The 24775-nt window shown below is 31.7% G+C and overlaps 1 protein-coding gene across 10 annotated transcripts in view; it reads right to left on the bottom strand.

Moving 5' to 3' along the window:
• Positions 1–24775, bottom strand: part of LOC129962624 (LIM and calponin homology domains-containing protein 1-like) — a 156071-nt gene that overhangs the window by 39479 nt on the left and 91817 nt on the right. The window contains exon 1 of one of the 10 annotated variants that reach the window (XM_056076467.1): positions 11642–11776. The exons of the other annotated variants lie outside the window; for them this stretch is intronic. The gene's annotated coding sequence lies outside the window, so the exon portion shown is untranslated. Of the gene's footprint in view, positions 1–11641; positions 11777–24775 lie in introns of those variants that run through there. 10 annotated transcript variants of the gene reach the window in all.

A 24775-nucleotide genomic window follows, 5' to 3' on the forward strand; every position in this document is an offset into this window, starting at 1 on the left:
TTCGATTTCATTGATTGTATAGATAGTCAACCACTGTACCTGTGGCTTCGCCTACACTAATTTGTTTTTTGAGTATGGAAGGAAAACATTTTTACACTTTTATGTCGAACAATTTTCAAAAACCTATATTTAATTCCTTAAGAGTCCCAATCTAATTAACAATGATTAATTACTACTCTAAAACTTTCAGAAAAGTGCCATCTCACCGCTTGGTGCATATATATGAAGATAGCTTAGAGTTTACACGCAAAGAACCTGATGCCAAGCTGAAAGAGAAACATGCAGTTTGTAGATTGATGCAGGCGATGTTAAGAGACGAAATTTTTATTTAATAGCTTCCGAATAATATCTGAAGGCACCATCGAATTACACTAATAGACAACCTGACCTGTTTACCAGCTTTCCCGTCGGCAAGCGGACCCTTTTACACATAAAACAGTGTGAGCTTCTCTGAGAAAGAAAGGAAAGAATTTGCTCTTGCAGAGAATTGCTAGAGCTTCCCGTGCAAACAAATAAACTAACAATTATAAAGTTTATTTTGCAAGCAAGAAACTCTTCTGCGGCCGATAGGATACTTTAATGGGTGCCGAGAAGCAAAAAAGTACCTGCCCCTTTTACACAACGAACGGCGGTTCTTGCAAGAAGGGGACTAAACGAAGTGCTTTTCTGATCCTCATTTCTTTTTTCTTCTTTTTTTTTTTTTTTCTTCTTATTTACTTTTTTTTTTGCACTTTCGTAAAAATTATGGCTATAAAACATATGGCTTTATAGGTCAATAAACAAATATATAAACATGGCTAAAATTTTTTCAATTTAGTGATTTAAAAATAAACCAATATCCGATTTTGATTTGAACAAGTTCATTTTTTATAGCTCTTTGGAATGGGCTGTCATTGGAAGAAATCGATCCAATCGGCTAAAGACCAGCCTGTCAGGGAGGGGGAGGGGGTTATTCAAAAGCAACATGTTTCAAGACTCAAAGCATTTAGTTTCGCTTGCAGTCCCACTCACCGTGTCTTGGTGACTTCAGATCATTCAGATCATCACTCTATCTGACCTGAAAGATATATTCCTTTATTAAGCAGGAAGCGAAACATTTATTTCCTTTCATATGAAGTCCTGGTGCATACTGACAATATGTGTACCTTTTATTACGCGAATTCCTATAAACTTCACCTCATTTCCATCGTTTTAAATAATATTTACATAGCTTTGCTAATTTTGGCTTTTTCGCATTTTTGTCTCCTGAATCTCGCTTGTACTGAATGTTGCATCAAAATATTAAGAATGAAAATAGTCGATGCCCTTTTAATAACTATGTACACAGCATTTGCACAAGCAAAGCTTTCTTTCCAAGAAAAAAGCTGTTATAAAGCACCATTTACTTGAGGATCAATGTTTCCGACAGCTGGGAAAGTTAAACGAATTAAAATCATCTATTCAAAACTTCATTTTATTTTATTTATTTTTGAGAATTTTTAGTCTCATCCAATTCGCACGGAGGAGATTTCCAAAACTATCGATTCCTTGCTTTAATAATATAACTCATTAATTATCTATTCCATCATCTAATAGGAATGACATCATGGCAAAGAAGGGGGGGGGCGGTTTCATCCCGAATCAAGGCTCTCTTTTCACCTCTTGATTGCTGCTTTTATGAATAGCGGCATCAAACTGTACATTTTAAAAATCTGCAATTCTTCCGATGGTATTTCATTTCCGTATCTCTCTGTGAATCAGTACCGAAAATGTATCAGAGCCCGCACAATCTGGAAAAAAGATGTAGCACAAACGCATGGATGAAGATTTGAAATGCGAATCATTAACAATTAATCTTTTGGTATTCCCTCTTCAAATGTTAGTTGAATAAATGCCACGCTGGTTTGTTTTCAGACCAAGTACATCTCTAAGATACGTATTCGGGTCAGCGAGCACGATTCTTCCCGCAGTGCATCAACACCTCTCAATGAGATGCTCCTCTCATCGAACTCTTGGGTCGGGCAGTTCCTGCACCGCCACAGGCAAGGACGATGGCAACAACTTGTGGCTTCTTATTTTTAAACAAACCTCCGGAATTACTTTTATGGGGTTAGCTACTCAATAATGAAGTGCCATTCAGAAGATCTGCATTCGAGATGGGCGAGTCGTGAAAAAGAAATTCGAGCAGTGTTGGAAAAATTTTATTTAAAAAAGTAGTTTTGCATAAATGTATTGCACATGTTTTTAGTCTTTTTTTTTTTTTTTTTTGTCGCCCATTCAGAATTTTATATTTTTCCTAAAAATTGGCTGCTATTTCAAATTATAAAAATAATAAAAAAATAAAGGTATTAATTACTGATTAATAAAAATGAATTAAGTTCAACATTAATTACGAAAATTTATTGACATATACTTTTTATCTCGACGACTTTTAAAATTATCTTTCCGTGAAGTTTTGGAAGTATATGAAAGATAAAAGCGGTAGGAATGTCTTGGTCATACTGATATAATCGGATGCTCCCCTCCCCACTCCTGGGCACAACTTACTCTTTTAAATCTCCTTTATTAATAATAGTAAAAAATTTACAAAATATGCTAATAAATGAATTTTATTATTAACATTTTTGTAATTGCAGATTCATTCTTTATCTTAGATTTTATCAGTTTTTATGTAAATTGCTCACTTAGTTTATTTATATAAACAAAATTGAAACGCTAACGCCTTTTTTTTCCCACGCTGTAGAAATCTGAGTAGATTTTCATCAAATTTTGCTCATAAATACAAAGGATTGCAATTAATTAAATAGCTATTATTAATTAAATTAATTATCTTTATTAATTTGGTGCCTTGCGTAAACGGAGCTATTGCAGAAATGAACAACACGATTTAGTGAGTCAACTGCATTAAAAATAGCCGAAACATAGAAATAGAAAATAAAATCTCCAATTTAAAAATTATTTTGAGGTTTCCATGCTACTTCTGATTTTAGTTCAGTTCTTATTTCAGTATACCCTCACGAAACTTTAAAAAACTTTTAGAATAAATTTAATGCCTTTCTAATGATTGTACTAGCCGCCTTTGACGACCAGCTATTTCATCAGATATATTGGCTATAGTTAATTTTAATTAAATCGTTTATATAGAACCTCATATCCATGATTCCGTCAAATTGTCAGACACGAAAGCTTTATTTTAAAAGTTGTAAATATGTTCTATTCATTGGATATATGTTCATATGAAACTTTTCTAATGGAACCCCATGTTATCATAGTGCTATTATGACCGGTTCATAGATCTTCAGTGGTACTGTGATTTCATTTTGTTTTATTCGTCCTCTCAATTACAACTGCATATTAAACCAAAACTTTCTTTAGCTTTTAACAATGGAAGAAAATCATGCAATTAAACATTTGATGAAACAAAGATATGGCTTCGATTTCCTTTATAAAATGAAAAAATTGTTGTGAAATATGTTTAATGGTTAATTAAATCTGGACTAAAGAATTTACAGCAACTAAATTAGTATTGTCGGAAAAAATAATTTTTTGAACTTTAAAACCGCGTAAAAAACATTTTTATGCGACAATATTTTCGGAAACCATCTTGAAAAAGTTTCAAAACCTAATTTATTTTTAATTAAATACAATTTCAAAAAATTGTCTCACGGTGCACATTTTTACCCTCGAAAGTACATCTGGATCACATTTAGTAGCTTTAGGCCAAACAGCCTAGCCTGTAGAGCCCCAACACACACACACACAAACATTTTTTATTATAAGTAGGATCAGAGGTGATGAGCAATGCCAGAAAAAAGCTGGGCGACAGCACATTAATGTTTCATGTGTCATTGCTGAAACCCGAAAATTGGGATGAAGGATGTCATGGTACTGATAAACATTCATTTTCCTCGACGAATCCTCTTCATGTTCATTTGAACGCAATGCAGAATTAAGATTAAATTGGAAATATTTTCTATTCAAAACTGATGAGTGAGAAATCTATTTGAAGCGCAGTATTAAATAATCACATAAGGAGATATTAAGAATGAATATAAACCATGACTTTTTGAAGAGCGTTTTATGGAATCATCAGAAAAAAAAAAGAAGACGGCAAACTGTCAAGCAAGCAGAGCATTAAGAAAAAACCATCATGATCTGTGTTTAAAAAGCATTCCGAGGCCTTTATGAATGCAACACTAAAACCATTTTCGTTAATCCAAAGTAGAAATTAATGAAAGAAGGAAAAAGAAAACAATTCCAATCTTGTCTCAGAATGCTACAATTAAATTCGGTAAACATTCATATCAAAGTATTGAACACATGTTGATTGATAAAGAGAGCGTTAAAACTGTAGCATGAAAGAGTTAATGAATGCAATAATCCATTATATTACATCATGCAACCGTGCATCAATATGCGCATCTTCCCCGAATGGCACGCGTGAACCGACATCCTGCCGAGCGGTTAACAGTTCATCAATGAAAGAGCAGAACACCCGTTAGCTATTTTTCTCTATCCAGAATTCCCTAACACAACATCCGTTATTCAGTCACATTTTTGTCTTGCAGTAAGTGCTTTTTTTTTCCTCTGCATGTTTACCTTATCATTTCCTTTACCTTCCTTACTGTTATTTTAGGGTATTTTCGAAATGGCTGCAAGAGCGATGAATATTAGCGATTGCTCCATTATCGAGCCATCTTCTCAGTCGCTTGCATGCTGAGGACGATTCAATCACTGCTTGGATGGATAAATGGTTTAGATTACGGGTTTCTGATGCGGCGATATCGCTGCAGCTCGAACATACTTCAGTGATTTAATGATGCTTTGGGGACTAGTCTCTTGGAACAAAAGGGCATGATCGACACAAAAGAAAAGATTCGCACGCACCAAATCGAGTCGCTTAAATAAACTAATCCATAGTGTTAACTATTTTCTGACATAGAGGTATTTACAGTTTTATGTACACTGTAAAGCAGGCTTATGGATGAATGGATGAGTAATGTTTTTAATGGAACAAGGAATCTGCCAAGCTGTGCCAAACAATGATGTTGTTGGAGTTAGTCACAACAACAAGAGCAGAGAATAAAATCCAGGTATAAGATTAAAAACAAATTCTCTAATAGACAAAAAAAAAAAAAAAAGGTTTGCATCTTGCAGAGTATACAGATACAGCCTACACCAAGTCGATGTCCGTTCTTTTTATTTAAAAGCACAAACTTCCAATCACAATTTATCTGGAAATACAACGTACTTTCAGTTACAAAATGATCTAAACAATAATGTTACTCCTTTGGGACCAACCTCTGCTTGATTTGAATATGCAACAGATGAAACATCTATGCTCTTTCTAGAAAAACTTAAGAACAGAAGAAAATAGAAAAAAGAAACTCCCAAATAATTTAAAAATACTTAAATTTCATTCATCAAGCCAATGACTGCAATACAAGAAAACAAATTAGGATGGGATGGGTCACTCTGCAACTCACTTAAATTTGGGGACGTTCATTAAACAATTTCAATCTCTGATTTTTGTGCGTGGCACATTCGGTAAAAGTTGTCTAACAGAAGTATTTACATTATATGTAGGGCAAATAGGTGATGGTTCTGAATTTAATAAACGTCTATGAGTATAGAAGATATGCCTAACTCTCAATCTAGTTAGCTTAACGCTTCTTTTTCTATTTAAACCACTGGAATTAAAACCTTTAACAGACTTTTCCACCAGGCCACAGCTGGCCCTTCTAAACGGAAGGCGGAAATAACGAACAAAGTAAATAGTGAGAGTAATTAAACTCGTAAAACACAGCTAGAAAAGAGAATATTGAAGAACGGATATTGAAGCTACGATAGTGAAGAGCGGAAGATTCAAATATTAACTAACGGATCAAAAGAGAAGAGCACAGTTCAGATTTTTAAAAAACCCAGTAAAGCGGAAAAGCTCAGTAAGTATTCGTAGAAAAAGTAAGATCTTAGTTTGGGCCATTCGGATCGCCAAAATTTAAGAACTCAAAATATCTACGCACATATTATCCTAATTTCCTTTGTTGGTTTTTCTCACACTCAGCCAACTGCTGAAAGGAAGAAGCGTGTTCTGCTCTAGCTCGTTAAAACGCAATCGAATTCAAAAGGTGGAGCTCTTCTCTCTGGATGAAATGAAAGAATAACTGCTCTTCAGATGAGAAGAGTCTTTGGAGCACGGACAAGAGGAGCGTGTTATCACACAGTTTGATTTCCGATCTGCACGGATGAATTGTGAACAAACACCAAAAGGCAGGGTATTTTTTTAATCACAAATAAATGGCGCAGACTTGGGTATTTATGCCAAAAACAAACTCAGTTTTTGCGCTTTTACCAGTAAAAAAACTTTATTGCAACTAAGCGAGCACCTTTACTATACTCCTATAGAAAGAAGTAATCGAAATAGAATATGCAAACAGCAAGATTAGAAAAATCGGTGGCGATACGCATGTAGGATATAATGCATCATTTTGACAAAATCCGATTGGCTTCTAAACAGCTTTTATTTTATGACCGAATTTCAGAATTTTAGCAAGATTAAAGAATAGAGAATCCGTTAAACAAATGAATTGTTTTATGCTAAACATGAGATTGTGAAGCATTTCTATATTTTATCTGGGAATAATAAGGCTAGATTTTTTGAAATTAGATTCGTGTAATTGTAAGGGCAGGAATTGTAAGGGAAATTGTAATTTAAGGCCTAGATTGAAAAAGAAAACGATCTCGCCCTAACCGATCGAAAATGTTTGACTGGCACTTATGAAGCCACGAGCATAAGCATCGTGGGAATTCATAGCATTCAAAAGAATAGCGATACTTAACGCCTATGATAAAAAGTGAGTAGTCAAGTAAATTCCCGAGTTTGAAATCTAATCGTCAAAAATGTTTTATTATGAACCATTATTTACAACTGAAAGAAAGAAAGGAAAAAGAGCAGGCTAGAAGCATTTAATAGAAAACTGGGACAATTTTTAAGCCGGGAAAAAGGGTTGGTAATTCTGTTTATGGAAAAAAAAAATGTCCTTTTCTCTGAAAATTTGTTTCAAATCGAAGCTGCAACTAAACCTAAACCTAAAAATATTAAAAAAAACTAAAATGCATATAAAAAAACTTTGAAATTTTGTTGCGTTATTAATGAAAATTCTATCTAAAGTTTCGAAAAAATTATTTTCTAGATGAACATTTCAAAACTATATAGTGAGAATCAAAAGAAAGTAAACACCAATGATTGGTTTAAGAAAATGTATTATTTCAAATATATTATTGACTTATAAAGTGGGTATTTGCAATTATTAACTTATTTAAACAGGATCGATTAACTTGTAAACATTTAATTTAAATAAAATATACAAAGAAATAACTCAACTTGAACCTAAGATCATCCAATTTTATGCGTCAAAAAAGAAGTAAACACTCATAAGTTTTTTTTTTTTTTTTTTTTTTTTCAAATGCTTTAATTTTATAAATATCACAAATTTTTTTCTTAGAGAATCTTGATGTAAGTTATAGTCTTATATTCTACCTGAATTTAAATTTCCAGAAAAATCGTGAGAATTTAAACTTCTAGAAAAATCGAATAAGAGATTTTACGTTGGGGAAACAAACAGTACTAAAAATGAGAAAATTGATAATAAACTTGAAAGAAATTGGCAAGTCCTTACATTAAATAGGAAAAATTGTTGAAGAAACTACTCACAGCGAAGGAAATTCTGTACAAATATTCCAAATGCAGACAGATTAAAGATTTTAAGAGAACAGGAAACGAAGACGATTTGCTGATACAGAAGTGAGAGCAGTAGTACAAGAGATCAAAGCTAATCCAACTGCAAGTAATGTTAAAATATCTCAAAGCGTTTCGCAAAGATCAACGAAGACAATAAGTGCAAGCACTATAAGGAGGACTCTTCGCGAACATGGGTTTCATGGCAGGATTCCACGTAAGAAACTATTCATCACAAAATCGAAACAGAAAAAGCATCTGCTGTTTGCCAAAGAGTACATTAATAAAGCTTTAGATTTTTGAAACAATATTTTATTTAATAAAGAGGAAGAAAAAACTAAATTGTTTCGTACAAAGTAACTCGCAAAAATGTGGAGATCAAAGAATGAAGAATTCAATTAAGACAATTAAACAAGGGGGTGGATCTTTTGATATCTGGGGGTGCATGGCGATATCTGGAGTCGGTAATTTAGTATTTGTCGAATCTACAATGAACAAAGTGGAGTACCAAAATATTTTTTTAAATTAATGTTGTCCTTAGTATTGTGAATTTGGGATTGTCACGAAGCAGGGTCTTCCAATATGTTAATGATCCCAAACACACATCAAAGATTGTAAAAGAATGGTTGCTCTATTGTGTTGCGAAGATTTTGGACCATCCTCCATAGTCATAAATTTTCAATAGATCTAAATTCCATTGAAAATTTATGGACATAACTTGAGCCATTTCTTATAAAGAAGAGTAGAAAGAAGTTGTTATCGAAGAATTGCAAAAAATCTCGCCAAAATTAACAATTACAGACAATGATAAAATTTAAAGGACTGCAGATAAAATATTAATATTGCAGATTTAATTATTTTTCTCGGTATCAGTGTTCTCTGTTTGCTTTTTTTTTTGACACGTGAAATTTGATGCTTTTCTATTTTAATTGAATTATTTCTTTTTGCATTTTGATTTAATTAAACGTTTACAAGTTGTTGCATTCTACTTGAATAAGTTAATAATTGTATATATCTGCTTTATATTATAATATATTAGAAATAAAACATTTTCTATATCAATCATTGGTGTTACTTTCTTTTGATTCTCACTGTATTTGTGCCAAATTTAGCAACTGTGTATCCTGTCATACACTGACAGCCAAATAATAGATAGTCTTTTAATATTAGTAAAGATATTTTCATAACAGATATTTAAAATTATTAGTTCTTTTATCTAAAACTCATCATAAAGACTTATCACAAAAAACAAATATATTAAAAACAAATATTAAAAATTTTTTCATAAAAACTTGCTTTTATAATTTTATACATTATAATTGAACAGCTTAATAAAGGACCTAAAAAAGAATCTCGAACAACTGTGTGAAAATTTTTAGAATAGAATAGAAAGGTGTAAAATAAATACGCATTTCTTTGATTTCGTATATAAAAATGCTTAAATAGAATGCATACAGTACACATGATCTAATAAATAAAACCCTGCGTTTAGGAATAATAACAAATAAATATATATATATATATATTCCCAAACAAATTTTGTGTATTAATAATTTTGAACTGACTTTCCCAAATAACTAAAAGCATTTCATACCATGTTCTTTAAACACAAGAACAATACTTTATTTCCAATTTGTCACGAATTTTAGAAGTGTATATTCAATCGGTATGTGCTGGCTATACCATACATCTTTATATAAAGCCCGAGACATACTAAAATATTAATAGATCTTTTCTTTTCTAAAAAGACTTGAGGATGTCAATACAAATGTGTCATACAAATTAATTAAGTACATCAATACAAATTAATGTCATTAAAAAGACTTGAGGATGTCAATACAAATATTTTTGAAAAATACATTTTCAGAGATGGCAATTGTTCCATCAAATGTACTGGTTATTTTGAGAAACCTAGTTTGAACCCAGGAACCCTCCTAACCTGGGTAAACCTAGTTTCTCAGGCTATAGAAGGGATGTGTTTATGAATTGGGATCGTCTCAACTGTTAGGAATGTGTGGAGGGGGGAGCAACTGAATGCAACTAATTGGCGTTGTGATGTAGTCCATGGCTATAATTAAACGCGTATGGCTAATTATGGCTCTAGGGCTAATTACTTTCCAGAAATTTTTGAAAATGAAAGCTATGTAAAAAAATTGAATTTCTATTTTTCTTATGAATACTTTACTTTAACCCTTTCTATCGCCGTGGGAAGTACGCTTCCCACCAAATTTATCAATATTTGTATGAATTTATGTAGGTTGGCATAAGTTCTGATAATTTTTTTTTTTTTTTTTTTTGGAAAGACAGAAACTTAGATGCTTCAGTTCTTTATCTCACACAAAATGATGTGTCTTGATTTGTTACTTAATTATTAATTAACCAAAATAATTAATCAAATTAAATTTATCTAATAAGCTAAATGAATCCCTTTTCTTATTCTAATTTCAAGCCTAAAAATATTTTAACATAATATGACTAGAAAAAAATGGCCCTTTAAAGGGTTAAGAAAGAGGTCTGTTTATAAGTATTTCAGGTGAAAAAAATCTCATAAATGGGTCCAAAAAAGACAAATCATGAACATTTTGGACCGAAAGAAGAAATTTCTGTTAAAGAACACGTATCTTTGCAGAACTATATTTACTAAAAATAAAGCTTGCGATCTAAGCCTTTGATTAATAATCCGACACAATAAAATCGGATTATTCTTTGCATTGGTTCTCAACAATGATAAAGCTTTATTTTTGCTGTTATGTATTATTGACCACAATTATCATACATAACACTCATTTTTTATAATATAATGGTTTAATTTATTGACCTATTTGAATAACTTAAATGTAAGATACTTTTTATATAAAAAAAATCAGCATTGATGATTAAATGGAAATTGTTCTTGAAATGAAATATAAATAAGAATTAAAAAATGCAATACATTAAGTGGAGAAGAATTCAAAAAAATTGAGAAAACTTGTGGTGTAGAAATTAAAGGACATTTACCCTTCAGAATCGACTTTCTGTTGATTCATTTTCGTTTTTCAAAACGTCCATGCCATCTTATTTCGAAGATGTTCTCCGAAATGAAATAAGAAGTATATTCCTTTCCATGGGAGAGCGTTTCCCAGGTACAAAGCTGCTTCGCTGAGCCTTTCAGAAACTCACTCATCTTTAAGAAGTGTCTCCAATAACGGAATGCATTGCAGCTTCTGCGTTTTATGCAATACATGATCGATTTTGTTATACTGAATACAATAATAAATATTTATTTTAAAAAAATAAACATCAGAATTGGAAGCTTTTTATGATTTGAAAAATATAATAATGCCCGTGTGAATAAATGTTCATTTTACCATTTCTCATCTACTGTTCCAAAGATTTGTAAATCTCTACCTGGCAGTAAAATAGAAAAGTCCTTTGACTCAAATAAATAGTTCGGAAAGGAGTATGTCATCATGCAATTGAGGAAATTATTATTGGAGGAGAACCTACAGTTTGGAGGAAAACAGCAAATACTGAAGACAGTAAAAAATGGTTTATAATAACATGTTATTTTTAAGGACAAAATAGCTAGCAATTACTTTTTCCACATATTACGATTTTTCCGTATACACCGCTCGTTCGTTAAAAACACCTTTAACTCGCCAGCTGTTTATTATGAGATTTCCGTAGGTTGGCAATCAGTCCATTTTCTATTGCATCCCGAGTTTTTCGCAGTTTAGAGTGTTTATTTTCACGATTGCATAATTTTATTATATCATATTATTATCGTGCAACATATAGTATCAGTCCACTTTGTTTGAAAAATATTTGGACTTAGTTGCAAACATCGCATCTAAATAGTGATTTAAAAAAAATAAGAAGTCAGAGGGTTAAGAATCCCTAACTTAAAATAAAAAGAAAAAAAGATGGAAAAAAGCATTTACTTACTAGGCGCGTCTCTGATATCAGGGTAAATTAAGCGTGTCGACACGCCCAGGCTTATTAAAGGATTTTGCACGGAAATCTGTCATTCTACTTTTCGTCATCACGATAACATGGATAACTGTATTTTAAAGCGAGTTCCTGCAATGAGTTAACAGTTTTTTGCATTGAATTTCACATCACACTGATGACATAAATCGATAGCAGTGAATGAATATTCGATTTATTTGCCCGGAGGCAAGTTAAACGTGTTGAGGTCTTTCTAGTCTCCCCATTTTAATTAGAGACTTCAAGGTTTTCCCTCGTCGGAGCAGAGCTTGTCAACTTCTATTGTCTCTGGCCTTGACATTGTTTTCCAAAGCGAAATAAGTTGGGTTCCTTTCTTCCTTGTTTCAAAGTAATCGTCGAGCCCGAGTAACATTAAAAATAGCACTCAAAGATCCATGTTTTATTGACGTTGTGCTCAAATCTTAGTAAATACATTCACGAAATATGCTGTTGAAATGGTCACTTGAACTAATGTTTCAAATCTTTATTTGCAAGTATTACGAGATAGATTTTGAAATGTGTAAAGATTAGTATATGTATCTTTAATTAATCAAATTAGATATCGAAACATGTAATGATTATTTATAAGCAAACTAATTTTTAAGCATTCAAAATGTTTAGAAATTTCTCTGGGCACAAGTAAGAAGATTTTTGGGAACTAAAAGGAATATAAAATAGTCAGTTTTCTAATGAGATTACATTTTTTTTTTGTCTGTATAATTGTTGAATTTTAGCTCTTAGTTAACAGGAAACTCGAAATGTTCATTGATTCCCCTTAATTCTGGAAATGAAGAATTTAATTTTTATATTTAAGTCATAAAATACAATAAATTTAAGTTTAGAAATACAAACTAACTTATACTTTTCAACTATTTTGATAAATCAAGGATTTTTATTACGATAATTTGATTAATATTTGTACGAGAATGTTTTAAAAAAGCTTTTATACTTTCACTATTGATTTCAGGTAATTCATTTGATTCTTTATTAAATTCCTTCTCTCAAAACGTTTTTTTTTCTCTCTAAATAAATCATTGATTCATTTTTCAAAATGCCATCTTTTTTCTTTTCCCCGAAAACGACAGATTGTTTTCGTGTCAGTTATACAAAGCAAATGGAATTTCGGTTTTGAGTGCTACAGAATTTCGATTACACACACACGAGAAAAAATATTCAATATTTCCAATATTCACGCACCCGTATTTCTCGTGTTCTTTTAATAACATATTAGAAAATATTCCCCTATCAAGATTGCCGATATCGATACGGACAGAGAAAAGGACGAAGTCATTCATTTCTGGGATAATATTCATAATTCTGAAATACAGTACACTTCAAAGTATCCGGCGTAATGTGGCGGAAGGACTGGTCGGATAACAGAAGAAAAAAAAAAGCCGGATATGCCGGAGTTCTATGAATTCATTTCTTTGCCCACCAATTTCAGAAGACAATTTTTTTAATCCAAAACTCACTGTTATAATACGTATTTTCTTAATAATAGAGTATTAAGCTCTCCATTTATCTCAAAGTGAACGGTGAATCATAGAAGCAGTTGCCGGTAACGTGTGGAGTTAAAATAGAAGACTCTGTACTGGTAGTTTACATATGTTTATATACTGCACTACAAGTTTCAAGAATTTATTTGAGAAAGAGTAAGTTAAAGGAATAAACTATTCGTATTGCAACATAAATTCTGTAATGCCCAACTTAAATGCAGGAAGCATAAACAAAACGTTAAAGTAAATCGTAGTCCTAATTCTTAAGAAAATTAGCTTAAACTGATTTTATTTTTCACTGATAAATGATTACACATATATGAAAAGGTGATCCTAAGATAGGAGTCAAAACGTACAGTATTTAGGTTTTGGAAAAATCTTTAATAGATAACTTAATAGACAGTCTGCATTCTTCATTTAATTACGATAAAAGAAAACTGGGCCGGATAGTACGGAAACCGGATAATCGCGAATCGGATACTCGGGAGTGTACAGTATTCGGAGGTTCTCAAAACCTTGCAACTGCCTTCGTTGATGTAGAAAAAAGTGCATTTCAATTGTTTAAGAAAGGATCAATATTACACTTCCACATCAATAATATCAAAATATTTCATTATTTCATTAAATCAAAATTTTTATAAAATATTTAGTTAACTGAGATAAACACACCGGTGGTTATTAGATTAAAGTATTTGCAACGAAGCATGAATGACTTATAAATTAATTAAATTTATAAATCGGAGATCAATTTATCAAACATAATGAACACAATTTTTTTCTACAAAAGATATTTAATCTTATTTAAAGGTAGAAATGCGCTAATTTTTTAAATGACATTAATGTACTTTTCTCGAGTTGTTTTTCAAAATTCCAAAATAACTTTTAGTCAATTTCTTAGTAAAATTACAAAAAAAAAAAAAAAAAAAAAAAAAAAGCTGCAACAAAAATGAATAGATTTGTTAGTCACATTAAATTCTAGTTATCCACATTTTTTGAATGGTGTAGAGTTTTCATAGCACGGAGCTTCATTACGAAAGAATTTATCTGGGAAAAAAACTCACATTTTATACGTTCCAAATCTTGCATCGTAGGTTTATTAAAAAAATTGGTTTATTAGAATTGATATTTTTATAAATATAAAATTTCAGCACATAATATATCACAAATTGGGAAAAAAAGTACAGAATAATATTGTAAGTTACCTTTAAAAACTTAATGAGTTGAATAAAAATACGCGGAAAACAAATAGTTCATAAATCCTATTCTTGAGGTAAATTGCTTTATCTTATTAATTTTATATATTTTAAGTCAATTTTAAATCAGCATTTTAAAGCTTTTTGGTTTGATTTAACGCAATTTGATGGCACAAAACGAAGTTTGGATAGCGCTACAGCAAGCATTGAGTTTTTCAGCCCATAGAATAATCGAAATGTGACAATTTAATAACACAAGCACCCCCTTTCTTTGAACCACATAAGAAATAAAAGAACCGTTATCGTTATTTAAATTAGCAATTAAAGTACTTTCGCTGACATGAACATTTTTTTAAGGCGAGTCGCTCATTTAATCGAAACATCGCGACTCTAAACAACCTACTTTTTCCTATTTTCAGCTCAGCAAACAAAAGATTTAAATGAGCAAGATCGCCAGCCATTCAGAGTTCTATTTGCTGAGCTCAAGATTTAAATTGTAGCGACAGCGACTCTATAAATATATCGTTTAAAGAATGATAGTCTTCTTTCGGATAAGGAGGTGCGTCGTTATCAGCTTCATGCCAAATTAAACGTAAACTGGATTTATTTCTTCAGTTTAGCATCACACATTCCTGTAAGGTAAAAATTTCCCTTTCTAGGAGTCTTTACTTAACTGCATATGTTTCATGTTAGTAAGGATGGGATTTTGTAATTCGAAATTCTATACGATTATTGATTCCCGACGACGATAGAATAACTTAATTTTAGAGCTTCTAATTATCAATTAATGTATTGATTTAGCAAAGCAACGTCATTTCACAGACCGGCACCCCTTAGAGTTCCGTTTGAGAAATATTTCAATTAAGATTCCATAATATTTATAATCATGTACAATAAAACATTTGAAAAACTAAACACTAGAAAATAAAAGTTTTAAAACTTTTATTAAATAGGAAATTTAAAGAAATATATCTAAAATTCAAAAATATTACAAAGAAACTAAGACAATGAAAACACCAGGAAAAAATTCCGGACATTGATTAAAATTTAAATTGTCATTATAAATGCTCCAATTTACTTGGAGATATTAGAAGTGACTCTTTTTCGAGAATAAAATTTGATATGACTGTTTGGAATTATGGATGCAAACTGAAAGAGACCCGAGTCATTTATCAACGGCGCTCACCAGCTACATCCCAAATAAGGCTCAGGTCTTTTACATATTTCTTTACTGAAATCGAAAAAAATATTTTAAAAATTAAAAAGAGCTTTTATGAGTGTATTAAAAAAGGGATTTAAAAAAAAAAAATCAAAAATCTAGAGTCGAACCAGAATTTACCAAAGCCTGAATTGCAGAAAACAACCGGAGAAGATTATGAAGCGACATTGATTATAAAGCGACATGAGAATGTCTAAAAATCTCAAACATTTATTAGATAAAATGCAAATTTATGATTAAGATTTCAATGCACTTCAAGTTTATCTATCTCCAATTCACGCTCTTGCGATTTTAGTTCATGCTTCCAAATTTTTGATGAATTATTATTCCTTTTTAGCTTGCGAATAAAAAAAAATTTCAAAAATTTTTTTATTCTTATTTATTTTAAAGAAAAATTTTGAAGCTCCTAATGAATTCACGGTTACTTCTTCTACGCTTTTGAACATTTAATCTCTTACAAAATGTTTTCTTCTACATAAAAATTTACCCATTTATTTTACATTTGTCTATTTCCAAGCCCACAGTATGAGATTAAATGGTTTCTTTTAAATAACCAGTGATACTTAATAAATACCGAATCCCTCCCCACGATAGAATAATTAGAATGTATTTTTGAACAAACCGAGATTCTGCCAGCTGCATCTGTTCTCTCAAATCAAAGGTTCTTAAAATAAGAATCTCGAAGGTCTCAAGTTCAGTGTAAAATTTTCCATTTTCCTTCTCTAGTCTTTTGGAAAACACTTAAATTGTGTTTGACAGCCTTAATGCTTTCCTTGAAAAACTATGATAAAACTAAAAATTGTAAGTGGTCGATATTAGTTCTAATCCTCCGAAACTTATTAGTAAAATCGTTCTTCTTATTTGGAAATTGGCAATTTAATTTATATTGCTCCTTTTTTGTTAAATTTATTTTCAGAATAATATTAAATATTTTCTTCAGCAACGAAAGGGATAGCGTTATTTAAAAACATTTCTCCATTATGAGAAGATCTCAAATTCAAAATAGTACAGAGACGGAACCATTACTTGAAACAACTTTTTTTTAAGAAAATAATTTATATTTACTCTCAAAATCGATTTTTCCATTTTATTTTTATTTAATTCCAAAGAAAACTCGTTGATATCAATTCTTGAAAGTCAGCAGATTAAATACTCTTTATAATATATATCAAAAATTTAATTAAAGCAATTTTTCGCAACATGTTTTTATTAATTTATTAAAATTTTTGAAAATTATTTTCGACTTTGGATGCTTTTATTTATAATTCATCGTAATAAATATATGAAATCTCAAAATAATTTTTTTTCATTTTTAAATTCACTACCAAATTGCATCCGTTGTTATTAAATGAATCTATCAAATGATAATACCCAAAAATATTGAAATACTATATTATAATAAATATTATATATGGAATTTTGCTACTCTAACAGATCAGAAAAAGGGAGAAAAATCGAGCATAAATTGCATGAAATGGAGAAAGTATAAAATTCATGTGTATAATAAAACGATGAAAAACATATGGTAGAAGACGGCGACAGTAGAATATTATCATACTCCAGTATCAGTTTCAAGTAGATGACAGATTGCACTTAGAAAATACGCGTGTTAACAAATTACATACGTAATGCCTTGGATGGAGGTGCATTCGAGTGCATGCCAATCAGACTATTAGGCGAAAATGGAACTTGTTTTTATTTATGCTTCGATTTAATTATTTGAACTAAACACTTTAATATGCAAATTACTTAACCCTTTCGCCGCCCCCTCCAGCCCGCGAAAATTTCTATTTTTCCTCTGTTTTTTGCCGCATTAAAGCAAACAAAAATAAAAGCTTAAAGAAGTAAACATTTACAAGGCGTTTTAAACGTTTAAAAGTTTTAAAATGTAGAAGAGCGCTTGAAGCGCGTTACGGCCACCCTGCGGAAGTTTTACTTGAATGCACTGGACGGACGAAGAGGTTAAACGAAGGAGTTACAGTAATAATAGCAGATTTAGTAGAAAGCAGCAGATCAGAAACAAAAGTCTTTTCTTTTGGAAGTCTCTTTCAAACAATAGATTCAGTTTTATTTGAGAATATTCATGATATTTATGCGAATAGGGAATACAAAAATCTACAGACATATAAAAAATAATGAGCCTTTTTTACAAGTGAAACGATAATCCAATCTGAATACGATGACCATTACTCGGGTAAAGAAATAGATAAAAACGCATAACATGGTCATCAGCTACTAAAATTCCTGTAAGCGCATAACTTCGAACTTAATTTCGCCAATTCCTGTTTATTCATTATTTCCATTTAAAAACATTTTGCCGAAATCGTTTCTTCACTATCGGCAACAAATAAGTTTTTATGCATTATTAACTGTTATATTTTTAAAAAGAAACCTATGCAAGAGAATGGCTGAAATGCGAAATTCGGCGCCGTGAGAAATAAAGCAGCTGTTTTCTTTTCAAAATCAATCTGTGTCAAAGTTGAATAACCAACTCGTTATTATTGCGCATCTGCACGCGGCTCGACGCTAATGCGGCAGTTTGAAAACAATGAATTCCGAAATAAAGCGTTCGTGGACGAGGCAACTACACGGGCATAAGCCGCAGAAAATAATAACGGTTTCGAAAGGATAAGTCAGTCCGTCCAGTTCTTTTTCTAAACAATCGTAAGACAATAAGTAGATGTGTAGGTGCGCGGTCTCGGTGACCTTGCGGTGCTTTAAAGCGAGAATCTTACATTACAGCATTTCGTAACAAGTCCGATGGGTTATTTTAAACAAAATATCTTTGGAATGTGACGTAAGGCATCGAATGTCCCATAAATGAGAAATAAGCGAAGAAAAAAATAAATAAAAAAGAAAGAAGGAAAAAAGGAATCAAACATTTTGATAAATAAAAGGGGAGCCAAAACAATATTTTACAAATTTAGCTGTTTTGCAAGAGTAACGAAAAAATTTCAATGCTGCGCTTTTCCGAAATTCATTATTGCATTCTCTGTAATCGGATGAGTAACAATTGCAATTCAATTTGCAGTTAAAATGATTGAAAATAATAATTTCACATTAATATTAAATTTTCAAGCTAACAAATATTCAAAATAGAACGTACCATGAAAATATAGCAAATCTAGATAAAGAAGGTAAAGCTTTGGAATTGGACCGAAATACTATCATAAAAGGAGCACGGAAAGGACGCAAGGTCATCTACTCAGAAACGCGCATCATCCCCTTGTTTCGAAATTGACAGATTAATCATGATAGAATGAAAAGAAATTTTAAAATACGTCAAATTATCACTAATAATAGAAAAGTCACTGAAACATTTTTTCCCGCGTACTGCTGAAATAGCTGCACTCTATTATATACTGACTTTGGAATATTACAAATGCGAAGAGCTGAAACTGTAAAAATGAAAGCTTGTGTCATGGCGAAAATTTGGAGATGGACCTTAATTTGTGACATGATCATTAAACATAATTTATTTTTAATCACATCTTCCATTATATCCAGAGCTGAAGGCCTCTAAAGGATATCGGAGCTCACACACAAAAATACTAAATTTGTCTGTGAACATAAAAAAAAAAAATCTTCAGGTAACATGGAACATTGTAATTTAAAATAAGCAATAATAATACTAGCAGCTTATCTACTCACAAAGTATGAAGAAAACATGAAATTGAAATAAGAAAATTCATTTAATAATATGAGTTCTAAAGATTTATTTAAAAGAACATAAGCTGAAACAGAAACGTTGCCGGATAGGCAAATAGAAATTTCTCTTCGCATTATGAACAAGAAAAATGTAAAGGCGCTACAGTAGATAAATGATAATTTTTTTGATGGGGTGGGGGGTCCAAACAAACAGCAGATAAGCTATTTGTTTGTAGTAAGAGTTAAATTAATAGAACTTTCATCTACATAATGACAACGCGATAATAAACGCTTATTTTTTTTAGTGCATTCGCAACTTGTTCATGTAAGTTAAACTTCATTTTTATTTTGTGCGAAATAAATTTTTGGGAAATATGTGCCAAATATTATTTAAATTGATGAAAAATAGAAATTTAGTTTATGTATTAAAAATTCGTATAATTGAAAAGATAATTTTTTGAACTTTACGATGGTGTAAAAATTCATTTTGTGCTGTAACATTTTTGGAAGCTACGCGGAATAACATCAAAATTTCGCTTAATGTTTAAATAAAATTTCAAAAATAATCGCCTCGAGGTACATATTCCAACCCTCCAAAGTATGTATATGCCAAGTTTGGTAACCTTTAGATCAAACGATCTTTTCTGCTGCAGAGCGGCAACACATACACTTACTCACATACAATTACGCAAGCGCGCATACACACACAAACACGCACGCACGCACGAACAGCACATTTCCATTACGATTTAAAAAGATTTAAATAGAAAACTAAGATAAAAAAAAAAGTGCAATTATTTGGAATTTTTCACGTCAGTTGAATAGAAAAGAAGGCTCAGGAACAAGTATGACAGAGAATAAATCTGACGATATAATGCAATGCATTACAGTAAAAAATAAACTCTAAATAAAGCATCAAGACTTTTTTCAAAATATGATTTATACAACAAAGTTTGTTCATAAATATCTCATCAATCAATTCAAATGTATGCTCATCAACAATTGGGGGGCCGTAAAGCAACATGGGACCATTGCATGTCGGAATGAAATAATACATTTTTAGTTGCGTGCTCGGTGATATTTATTTAAAAAAAGTTTATGAATAGCTGGAATTGCAAAGTTTAGTTTATCTTAGTTATAACGTCTTAAAGCAACACTAGCGCTATTTTGAGATGGACCTCGTCATTTTGAAACGCGGTCAAATGACGAGGATGAAACTTGAACTGGCACCCCCTTCTACATACTTGCACACCACATCAGCAGGGGGACATTTGGTTCCGACTGATTTAATGTGCATCAGACCCGCTTACATGATGGTTTTTCGGTGGAATCGGACTTCCGTTCCGAAGCCGTGACCTTACCACCAAGCCACCGCGGGCCCTGCAATTGCAAAGAAATTAGACTGAAATTTGACTTGAAATCATTGTATTCTGCACTCCAAATTCATGAACTTAAACATTTTTTTTTTTTTTTTTTTTTATCCATAGCAGCGTGATTCCTAAATTTTTGATGCAGCTGCAACTAAAATCAGAATGGGCTAAAATACGTACCTGAGCATTTTCAATTAAATTCAAAATTTACGGTTTAGTTGAATAATGAAGCGCATGAAGATATTGAGCGACTAAAAAGACTAAAAATAAATATTTCTACAGAATTAATACACATTAATGGATTAAATATTTCAAAGGTATCAAAACGGATTCCTCCCGCCAAAAGTCCAAGCCTTTGCCTGCATCAAACATTCGCATAGGTTCTTTGAATGCCGAGACTTTTGATTTGGATGCAGACTATTTTATAAGACTATTAGCGAAATTAAATAGTTTCGGATTTAGATTCATATTCTAGATGAATCAGTTCGGGAGGTTAAGTATTGATCTTCTTTCAAAACAAAAGCAGGTGGGTTTGATTATTGTATGCTGAATCAGTCCGATGTAAAATAAGTAAATGTAACCATGGTTGCAAAATATATTAATGTTTCTAAATTTTTTCTGTTCCTTTTCTAATTTTTTTTCAGTAATTAATTTATTATTTTCGAATTTGCTTTATATTTCCTCTATTCTTTTATTTATTTTGAGCTCAAATTTATTTTTTCTGTTTTGGTATTTAGAACGATCACTACTTCTTTGCGTCTTCTAAATAAGATCAAAATTATTCTTTTTATTAGAAGAATAAACTCTCTCCTTCGCTGTCAGCAGATATAATGTAAGTTCCCAAACATCTGGTCCCGAGTAAATAAAATGTTTCAAGCGTTGCATGATAATTTTCTCCTAAGGTCGGATCGAGTGGGCACAGAAGAATCAATAAAAGAATAAACAGAATATCTTCATTACTTAAAAAGTTTGATTTTCGTTCCTTATACAATATTTAACCTATGCGTTGAAATTTTTAAAATCCTTTTTATTCTGTATAACTTTTTTTTTCATTCGCAGGCCTTATAAACAGAAGTTGTTTTTTCTATTTATTTTACTTTTCCTATCAAACCAAATACGTGGTTAAAAATATCAATTCTAAGCAAAATATGATTCTATGATTTTTTAAAATAAAGCTCGCCACTAAACATGAAATATGCAGGATGGCCATAAAATAACTTTCTTTGTTTGGCGGCATTTGCAGCTAAAACGAATGAACGAAATGGAACCACATTTCATATACAGACTGTGGAAGGCATGGGAAGATGAATTCCGCATAAAAAAAAATAGTACTAAAAGTTGATGATAAGAAAAATATTGGCGCTGCTGGCACGCACAAATGAGGAAATTTGCGTATCGAGAAGGATATGTAAAATTTTCAGGGCGTGCTTGACAGCAGAGTCATGCATTCCTTGTGAAAAGGGAAGAGCAAACGACTTATTAACAGTTCATTCCTGACACCTTACTTCAGCATCCTTTGCTGGCAAAACTGTTCTACACTAGACAGTGTAATGCCACCGCTGCTCTTAGGAAAACCTGCATGTCTTGAAATGGAACACAAGACGGACTGTTATTGACATCGAACTGACAGTTTACATACTGACGACATACACCGTATGTTATATGTTATACACAGAGAAGGTCAGCATATTGAAAATGTTGCACGCCTTCCAAGGGGCCTTAATATTGATGAATAAAAGATTATTTTCTGTGAGTTTCATGAATTCATTCATAGCTGTACTCCCAAGGCGCCAGTATTTCCCCTATCGGTGCTATTTTTTTCCTGCGGAATTCATTTTTCCAAGATTTCCATAGTCTGTATATGAAATATGGTTTCATTCGTTTTAGCAGCAAATAACGCCAAACAGGGAAAATTATTTTAAGGCCACCCTGTATTTGCGCTAGAATGGATTGTGATCCCATGGGGGAAGTGCATGCCCGGTAAATTTAATTGATACACTCAAGGATATTCATTTTTTCAGGTGCGTTTCAAAAAGGATTTTTTTGCAGCACCTAGGTACTTGGACGCATGCGTGATAGTGTCATTAAAAACAATTGGGCGTTTTTTCATGCTCCCCCTTCCGCTTGGTCGGTGGACCGTCCCCTCGCTTTTATGCACAGTCACGACACTTCCCTAGCTAGAGTTTAAAGTGAAGTTCAGGATGGTGCATTTCAAATGATACAGATTGTTATTTTAGATTATTAAGAGTGAATCACAAATATTTATGACAACAAAACTCATTTTAATATATTTTCATCTTTAAAAATAAAGCTGTTAGAATTCTTAGTTTATGAAGAGTGTTAAATGAAAAATCTATCTTCTTTAGCAAAAAATGTATCTTCTTTAGCTTTAGGAAATATTCAATTTTGTTTGTTATTTGCAATTTTTTTGAAATAAAGTTTTACAGTTATCGGCTGATAGGCTCATTAAAAACATATATATCACTATTCAAATCGATATATATAAGGAATAAACAAAGATTTTAAACACCGCAAAGGTACGTTATTTCTTACAACCATAAAACGAAACATTGTAAGATGAAAAGAGCAATACAAACTTTCTAACATTTTTTTTTTATTAGGAAATAAAAAGAGGAATTCCGGACACTTATTTTCTTCACTACCGTTAATGAAAAATAAAAGTAGTATTTGATTAATAATTTAGTTGAATATTGATTTGAATACGAGTAGCAAAGATGAAATTAAAAAAAAATCCCACAACAGGATTCCTATTTTTGCATTTTTATTCCAATTGAAACAGAAACGTGAAAAGATAACCACTGTGGCAGTTATAAAATTTTTGAAACGATGAAATTTAAAAATATTTTGTTAAATAAATAATTTTTGGAAAAAAAAAATGCAATTTTTTCCAGAGGATGGCTTTTCATAGATCTTTTATTCAAACGATGAAGTATGAAAGAATTCTAATGTCTCCCCTCAAATGTTTCTGTACGAAGGAAAACTTAGAACAACATACTTAATAATCTTATCTATACATTGAAACATCTTCATACATCTTCGGTTTAAAAGCGAATTGATAACTCAGGGATAAAGGTAGAGTCATGAATAAAATATGTGCCAATATTTGCTCAGAAACGTACACATCCTCTTCGATGAAATGATTAGAAAAATCACATATTCTAACCTATTTTTCAGGATTTAATCTAGGCATTCTGGGAATTTAATTCGTGGAACCATGCGACTGTACTTCATCTCAGAATAAAATGGTGACAAGGCATATAAGTCGCGTTTTATTTGGAGCGCAGCACAATTATTGAAAACAAAATCTTGACACAAATTCCCAAACAAAAACAAAAACAAAAAAAAAAAAGAGAGAAAATGTATCTACTCTTGTCGTGCTATGGCAATAAGCGGCGAGTCAAGCGGAACATTTGATAATCTTCAGGAAAGCTGTTCAGGCTGCTTATGCCAAATGAAAAGTGTCTGCACCCAAACAGCGCACACACAAATAGAGTATAACCAGAGGCAGAAACTCTTATGGAGAGTTGGGTCAATCAGTCTTCAGCTGCATTTCAAGACGAAATTTATTAAAGTTCTATTGACAGGGAAAGAAAGAGTGCAACGCCCTCAGAGCAGCAGAAAATTAAAAAGAGGAAACCATAAATCAGGAAGCGGTTAGAAAAATCTCTAGGGTTAAGGAAGCGGCGCGTCACCTTTGAAAGTAAAATTTGATCTGCCGCCAACAGTTCTGAACTAACAAATCTGTGTCAAAACTCAGTTTTTTTCTCCGAAAACGTGCTCAAGGTGTATGAAGAAGCACTTCGAAATGAGGTTTTCTACCTGCTCTTGAAACGAATTTTAAAACAAGTAAAAGCATGTAACATCTATGCAAATGCAGCTTAAAATACAAAATAATATTTGTTTTTTTTTATTTCTACCTTTTTTTTTTATTTATTTTTGGCTCAAAGGCTATCTAGACATCAGAATTCATTAAAAAAATAATATGCAGTGAGATAAAATCTAAAAATCTACGAGATTGTTTCCCAATGGATTCCAAAACCTTCAGCTCTTTTGCGCATATCTTCGGATGGTTTAATTCGTCAAAATAGGGGTGAGAAGAAAGATGAAGGAGTTGTTCACATTTAACTATAAAGTAAACTCTGATT

The sequence above is a fragment of the Argiope bruennichi genome, chromosome 3 (assembly GCF_947563725.1).
Source record: "Argiope bruennichi chromosome 3, qqArgBrue1.1, whole genome shotgun sequence".
Taxonomy (NCBI): Eukaryota; Metazoa; Arthropoda; class Arachnida; order Araneae; family Araneidae; genus Argiope; species Argiope bruennichi.